The sequence below is a fragment of the Akebia trifoliata genome, unplaced genomic scaffold (assembly GCF_017979445.1).
Source record: "Akebia trifoliata isolate Shusen 1 unplaced genomic scaffold, ASM1797944v1 Contig00515, whole genome shotgun sequence".
Classification (NCBI taxonomy): Eukaryota; Viridiplantae; Streptophyta; class Magnoliopsida; order Ranunculales; family Lardizabalaceae; genus Akebia; species Akebia trifoliata.
Window position 1 is genome coordinate 9,771 of NW_028237055.1, and position 8,043 is coordinate 17,813.

Consider the following 8,043-nt stretch of genomic DNA (forward strand, 5'->3'; position numbering starts at 1 on the left):
AAATCTTAGAGAAAACCTTAGCTTCTATCAAGCTTTCGACTCGATTTCCACACACGTAGAGGTTCTGTTGGGGTTCGGCGTAGAAGAGAAAAGTGGTCAACTCGTTGTAGACTTGGAGGAGAACGAAGAAATAGAGTTTTCGAAGATATTCAAGAGACAACATTCGATCTATTTCAATCCACGGTGAATTTCTAGGCTCTTAGAATGTGAAACTAAGGTGGGGAACTTCTAGACCTTCCTAATAGTTGTAGATTTCGTCACATCTTATATCTTGATTCCAAATAATCAATATACTTGTTACAAATTAAGGGAAATGATATCGTTTACAAAAATCATATTTAGAATAAATTGATTTAATGTTTTTCTTTCTTGATCTATGTTTCAAAATGATATTTGAAAATTTTAGATGAATTTGGGGAAAAATCGGAGAAGTTTTTGAAGAACAAAACTGAAGTTGGTTCATTTCTATCAATGGCACCGACCATGCCACCACCAAAATTTTCTCTCTGTCGATCACACCGACAGGACCAGATTTTTAATACTTTTTCAATATTGTATTTTCCCAATAGCACATAAAGTTTAAGTACCTTAGTTTCATTAAAAACATTTAAGTAAATGGAAACATTTACTTTAAGTTATTTAATAAAAATAAGGGAATACCCCCATTTGAAAATAATGGGAATAGCTTAAAAATCTAGTTGTCTACGCGAGTCACCTTCTTCTAGGCTCTGTTGGACGACATAGCATTCTCGTTCAAGTATAGGCCGACCATTGTGATGGTTCCTTAGGATCCAGTATGACCACTTAGGTCTACGTTGCCACAATATTGTTCTATAATCTGGTCTGGTATTTTTGGTTTCGTAGGAGAAGGATTACTTAACAAATTAAAATCTAATTTTTGGGTACAAAAATAAAATGCAAATTTGAACATTTTTGTCAGATTTACAATCTCTGATTTCTTTAATTTTTTCTTGAAATTAAGTTTCAAAATTATATGATGTTAAATCTCGTGGTAACAACTCTCTATTCCAAAAAATCGTTTTACATTTGAAGAACTTTGAAAAATTATATTTTTGACACTTAGCGAAATTTTCATCAGCTTTGACTAGTCTTCAATGATTTTATCCCAAATTGCATATATAACCTATTTTTGGCCAATTTTAATTATTTTCTTCACATACTTTTATAAATTGAGTTTTAATATTTAAACTTTATTGAATAATTTACTTTTATCTCTTCAAATAATATAGAAAGATTTGGTTGAACTTGAAAAAGAAAATAGTTTGATTTATTAAAAATTTGAGGGATCGCATTGTAGGTGTGATATCGTATATATAATAAATGAAAATGTAAGCTCTCATTTATTTCTATTATCAAGAGGCGATGTGTATTGTTGTTTATTTTTACGAGTTGAGCCGTTGTACGGTAGAAAATTGGATATACATTCCACATACTTGTATTGTTAATTTCTATTTTATTTTCAAAAAGAAAATGTATATATAAAATTATTTTGGGATCTCTTAAAGAGTTTATGAATGCCTGACAGGATAATTTGTCATATCACATCCAAAGTAACATAATATCCTAGGATGAACGATTGTGATCGTAAACTCCTATGTAGTCACCATGTATAGGGGAATAGCATCACAACTGAGATTCGGGATATTCTTTTCTATCTTTACCAATGAACTTTGTGGTGAAAAGGTAGTTTGTGGCAGTGTTGAGATGTCATTAAAGAATCATATGTTCGCCTGATAGGCTTAGATGAAGATGACCAGTCCATGATCATTAATTGTCTAGAATAGTCGAACATTCTAACACTTTGTGAAAGAACTTATACCTTATGGTCATAGTCAACGGTCAACCTAAGTTGAATAAATGGTCATCCAAGTTCTGGTAAATGCAACAATCGACCACGAAATCAAGAACTAACAATGGGGTTCCACATTGGTGAAGTTTGAAACATATTCGGATCCTAACTAATAGGTATCCAATCGTGATTCTCACACTCTTATCAACTACACTACCACTATTTGCATGTAATAATATTATTATTAATATTATATGGATTTTAAATTGAGAATAATTACAAATTGATAAATTGATCTATTTATATGTCCAGCCTTGTTTACATTATGTTACAAAAAAATTCATGATTTTTTTAAGGATGATATTATATCTTGATAGTAAAATTGGAAAATTAATTATTTTTGCAAATGATTATTGCTTTTGGTTATTCTTTATTTTTTTAGAGTTATGTTATGACAAAACCTACAGTTATTTATATTTCAAGTATAATTATACATTAAGCTAAATATTACATTGAAAAACATGCATATGTTTCAAACGCTTTAGAATGATTTTTTTTCCTCAAATTTAGAGGACTGTTAGTTTGAGATATTTATTTCTTGCTTGATAACTCTTTATTACTCATCCCATCTTTCACCATTTCAGATATGTCAGTTATTGAGGTGTCAATCTTCAAGGAGTTAAAGTACAAGAATGTACTTGAGGTTCATCATTCTGATGAGTTACAACCCTCATCTACTTGAGGATGATCATAAGGTTTACTTGTTTATTTTATTTTGTTGAGGTTGTGTATTGGGAGTATTCTAAATGAATTATAGGTTGTAATTGATGTTTAGTTTCTACACTCTGATAGATATTTTGGTCTTTAGTTATTCATATGCGTTATTCTATTATCTTTTTATCACTTTATTATCTATTTATGCTATTATCATCTTTGCGTAGTGTTATTTAGTGTCTTAGAATACTAGAATCTGGAGGCGCTATAAGAAAAGAAGTAGAAAAACTTTTGTAAATGTGAAGAAAATAGAAAGTCGGAATGATTTCAATTAGGGCACGTAACCCTAACACACAATCTCAGTTAGGTCTTTCCTTAACATAATAACCAATATATATGCCTTTGAATTTTGATCGATCTATTTTGAGAAACTCTTTTATCATGTAGAATTAGTCTACAAACGTTTACATAGAAAAATTGATTTACCAAATAAAATGATCTTTCAAAAAATTATTACAAGAAAGAAAAAAACATCAATTTATATTTGAATATTTAATAATATCCCTTACCCAATCTTAGATATTCTCCCATTTGCATAGATATAGATTCTTTATCAAGAACTTCCCACTATTCAATATACAGATCTGGAATATTCCTTGCTGAAAACTTACAATTACTCAATTACATGTTTCATGGATCAAATGTGGTAAAAGTTGGTAAAGGCTTGAGGAGAGTTGATCCCATGAGTTAGCAAACTAATGAAATATTACTAACATAAGTTCATCGAATCGAATCTATCTATATGTGATATAATAGTTTTCCGATAAGAAGCTTCTCAAGTGTGATCGATCATTAATTGAAATAAATATTCTACAATGCTAGCTCAAGAATCAGTTACTTCCATCCATCTAATTAATAATAACATACTAACACTATGACTACCATATAAATAAAATTAAACGCCAACTTGATTTGTGGCTGTGACCGTTTTGGGTAATAACGTAAGAACCTTAACCTTAACGATAATCTCATGGTCATGTACCCGAACCTTTAGCATGAAATATCATCCAATATTAGACAATAATATGAATCTTGTGCTTAAAAAGAATCTTAACTCTTATAAGCATTCTCTATCAATAACACAACTCATTCTTAAAAGTGACTTAGTCAGTCTAACATACCAATGGTGTTGGTATTATCAAAAAATTTCATTCTATTACAAAAACAAGTTGACATTTAGGATGAATCCGGCATTTCACGAAAGAATCAAAGAAAGAGATCAATTTTCATCTCACGCCCAAACAAAAAAAAAAAAGTCATATTGTGAATAACTTACATCCAAAATGTCGAATCAAATTTGCAATGTCGAGCCTACAAATCAATTTTATGGGTGCTTGGAAGCCCAATGTGAAAAAATTTCATGAACCATCTAAATTCTTAAGAAATTTCAGCAAATGATTTAAAGCACAAAGCAAAGACTAGAGCAAATCATTTGCAAAATTATTCAAAGCCAACCTACCAACATCAAAATTACTAAAATATCTATTATTAAAGAATTTAATCAATTCACAAAAATACCCTCAATAATTCCAACAAAGTTCACTTCCGATTGGATACTTAGGCCCCGTTTGATACAACTGTTAGAATCTGCTGTAAGAAGCTGTTGTCAAAATCTATTGTCAAAGGCTGAAACACTGAAAAGCTTGTTTGATAGAGTTTTTGTAAAATTGTTGTGCTGTTTACCAAAATTTGGTAATTATTGTTTGATATAGCTTCTGGATTCTACTGTATTAGGATAAAATGACTAGAATACCCTTAATGTTTATAATGCACCCAGAATACATAAAAAATTACCATAATACCCTTATAAATATATAATTACATTAAATATATATACATATAATAAATTTATATTAAAATTTTATAAAATAATTATTTTAATTTTAAAAAATTTATAATTCTATAAAAAATCAATAATTCTATAGAAATTTCGACAACATCTCCTCTTAAAAATGGACATATGAAATTTTCCTGATAAACAAAATACATGGATAATATCGATGAAGTCAAATTCAAACAAAATGGAGAACCCGAGTATCACCAGTTTCTGAATAGAATCACACCACCCAATGAAGAATCTCTCTTGGCATACAAGGTCTTGAACCCAAAAAAATATTCTCAATCAACTACAAAACATAATTAGTATATCCCAATTAACCCACATGCCTGACTTATTAATAACACCTAATTAAACTCAAAGAAGTCCTAATTATGCAGATTCTAGACCCACTAATCAAACTTAGGCTTGAGGCCATTGCACAACTATAAGGGTCTTGGGTTTGGGTTGTATTACAATGCAGTCTCTTTCTCATTTTATAAAGATGCTTCACAGTTATTGACAGATTGTAATGTGATCTTGCTAAGGATAATGAACATACTTAATTTGCCCCCTTAAAAATGATTAGTGAAGCTAAATATTATTACATTAACGATAAAATAACAGCATAACGGAACCATTGATGCATAATCAATGGCTAGTGGCTAGCCATTACTACTTTGTTACAACTCCAAGAGATAAGAGCTAAACAATCTACACCATTACCACCTCAGTGCTTTTGGTGTATTGGTTAGGTTTGTCTAAATTGGCATCAGAGCCAACGCCACATCTTGGGCTTGAATCCCAAAATGAGAGACATGGAGAAAGGACTACCTAGGGGCTCCAAAAGGAAAAAAAGGTACCAAAATGAATGCCATCATAGAGGGGAAGGGCTACATGAGGGGACTAATATAGAAGGGTACAAGAGTAAAAACCACTAAAGAGTGGGCCGCCACAAATGTCGACTGTGATGTGTGCAACCCAAAGATATAAGGACCAAATTTTCCTCACCATTATCACATATGTGCATTTGGTGTTTTAATTAGGTTCATATCTATTGATATCAGAACTAGCACCACATCTAAGGCTTGAATCCCATAAAATCTCATAACCAACATCTTAGTTAAGCATTGAGATAGATTACATGTAGCTGGTAGTGAATAAATAATAAACATACTATAAACCAAAAAAGAACAAGAATTGTTTTGATATATATTAAGAAAGGATATTATATTAGAAATAGACAGCCAAACAAAAATACCTAAGGAATAAAGGAAAAACCACGACATCTACCTTATCATCCCTTATTTTCATGTCATTCCTTTCCTCAGGTAACCTATCGACACCGACAGCATTGACACTGGGTTCTCTCAATACAGAATCAGGCACTGTGCTCACTGAAGCCATTTGCTAAAAGAAGAGATTTGTGCAGATATTGATCCAGCAACTTGTCCACTTGGCTTTCCAAGTCGAGGAAACCCAATTAGTTTACCTGATGAATACATAATGAGATTATTGATCTCCACAAAGTTGCAATAAACAAAGGCTGCTTATGTCCCACGCATTTGCTCTGAATTGTGAAAATTCATATGTCCTCACATGACTCATCTAAGTTGTTAGCAATAGCCTACAAGATTCTTAATGTGTGCATCTATAACTACCAGAAAATTTTGTAAGTTGAATCATGGGCACCAATGGATCAGTCTAAGCAATGCCCTAAGAGAAGAGAAAAGATGAGCAATACAAATCAGCAGATCCAAATTTCAAAACCACCATAAATGTGCAGGATTCCTTTAAATCACAATAATACACGTCTCGGAATACTAAAATTTGATTCAACATATGCATAGAAACTCACACTTGGTCCCCAACCATCCATCTACTATATAATCGTTGCCAAAATATCAAGATTGAGAAAAGGTGGTCATGTTTCCAAACAAAATACCTAAACAGGAAAATCACTTTTTTATAAGTTCAAATATTTTCTTTTCTTTCATTCCAATGTTTCCCTTTGCTCTCTGTTTCGATTTCGTCTCACTAAGAAAGTAAATAACTTTGTTTGAATAAATAAAAATCAAGAAAAAAAGGGTAAAATGACGAAATAATACTTCGAATGCCTAGAAAACACCATTATTATGAAATCTCTACCATCAAACTTTAACAAATAGGAAAGAGTAGTAAATTATGAGATAAGCTCAACCAAACTCCAGCAAAACAATAACAAAATAGCACCCAAAAAAAAACAGGATTGCGTTGATCAAACTCAAAAATTCAAACAAAATATACCAGATCACCCTAAGCAGAAAGATTTATGCATCCAAACCAACAAAACCAGGCAGATCATATTAAACACTATTGGATTCGATTTCAAACTCTATACAAATTCAATCCAGAGAAAATTTACCAAATGAACAGAAATAAACATTAAATCAATGACAATCGTTCTTAAATAAGAAATTTTGACGACGAAAACTATACCGATCGGATCAGGATTTTTCGGGATCAACTCTTTTTGAAAATCAACAGCATTAATGGCTACATGCTAGGAATACCCGATAACATTCGAATCAATTTATTAAAAAAGTTTAAAATTTTAGAAATTAGAATATTGAAAACTCGATAATATTCGATTCGATCCCATCAAAAAAAATTATTTTATAAATTTATAAATTAGATTATCGAATACCCGATAATATTCGCTTTATAAAAAAAAAAAATTATAAATTTATAAATTTGATTGTCGAATACTCGATAACATTCGATTCAATTTACAAATATAAATTATCTATAACTCCCCTTAACATTCGATTCAATTTATAAATATGCAATCAACAAAAACCCTTGATTTTGAAGATGAAAAACCATTAATTTTTACATACAAATCGAGGGTTCCTTTGGCAGAGAGAGAGAGAGAGAGAGGATACCTGCACGATCGCCGCAGGAAAAGATGAAGCCGAGGTCTGCTCAAGCCAAAGAAGATGGTGTCGAGATCGACTACTGTTGAAGCACTTTGTTTGAGGGTTAGGGCTGTGTGAACTTCTGTTAAGAACAAAAGGGTAAAAATGGCTGAGGGTTAGGGCTTTGTGAGGATCTGTCAAGAAGAAGATCTAGAGGGATGTGGTGTGTGAGGTTCAGTCGAGATGAAGATCTACAGGGCTGTCTGAGGTTGTATCGACAAGAACAACTGCGTGTTGTAGAGAAGCAGAGAGAGAGAGAGAGAGAGTTGTGCGAGGCTTTTACAAGAAGAAGCGAAGAACAGATGTGGGTGAGGTTTTGTCAAGAACAACGAGCTGTTGTGTGCGGCTCTATTGACAGAAGAGAAGATGAGAAGAAAATTATGATGGGTAGTTCGGTCATTTCACATGAACCGTTTTTCGGTAGTTTGTTTCTCCCACAAACGCGAATCAAAAAAGCTTATTTTTACCGCTTTTCATATCTGCGTTTAAAAACGCAAATTCTTAACGCAATTTTTTTTAATAAACGGTAATTATGGATCAAAACGCAGATTTTCAGCACAAACGCACTAAAATCCCTGTTTTGAAGTCGAATCAAACCCCCACTTAGTTTTTTTTTCTTCTCGAATGTCTTCATACCTTTGTCAACTGCTAATACATTGTATCGAGGGTTGGATATCTCTTATACT

General features: G+C 31.9%; 1 long non-coding RNA gene across 1 annotated transcript; it reads right to left on the reverse strand.

The window, feature by feature from the left end:
* Positions 1–5,586: 5,586 nt before the first annotated feature.
* On the reverse strand, positions 5,587–7,318 carry LOC147381401 (uncharacterized). The gene is made up of 2 exons (XR_015174585.1): positions 6,879–7,318; positions 5,587–5,892 (listed from the first exon to the last, which is right to left on the reverse strand). It is a non-coding gene; the product is annotated as an uncharacterized LOC147381401 (long non-coding RNA).
* Positions 7,319–8,043: the final 725 nt, after the last annotated feature.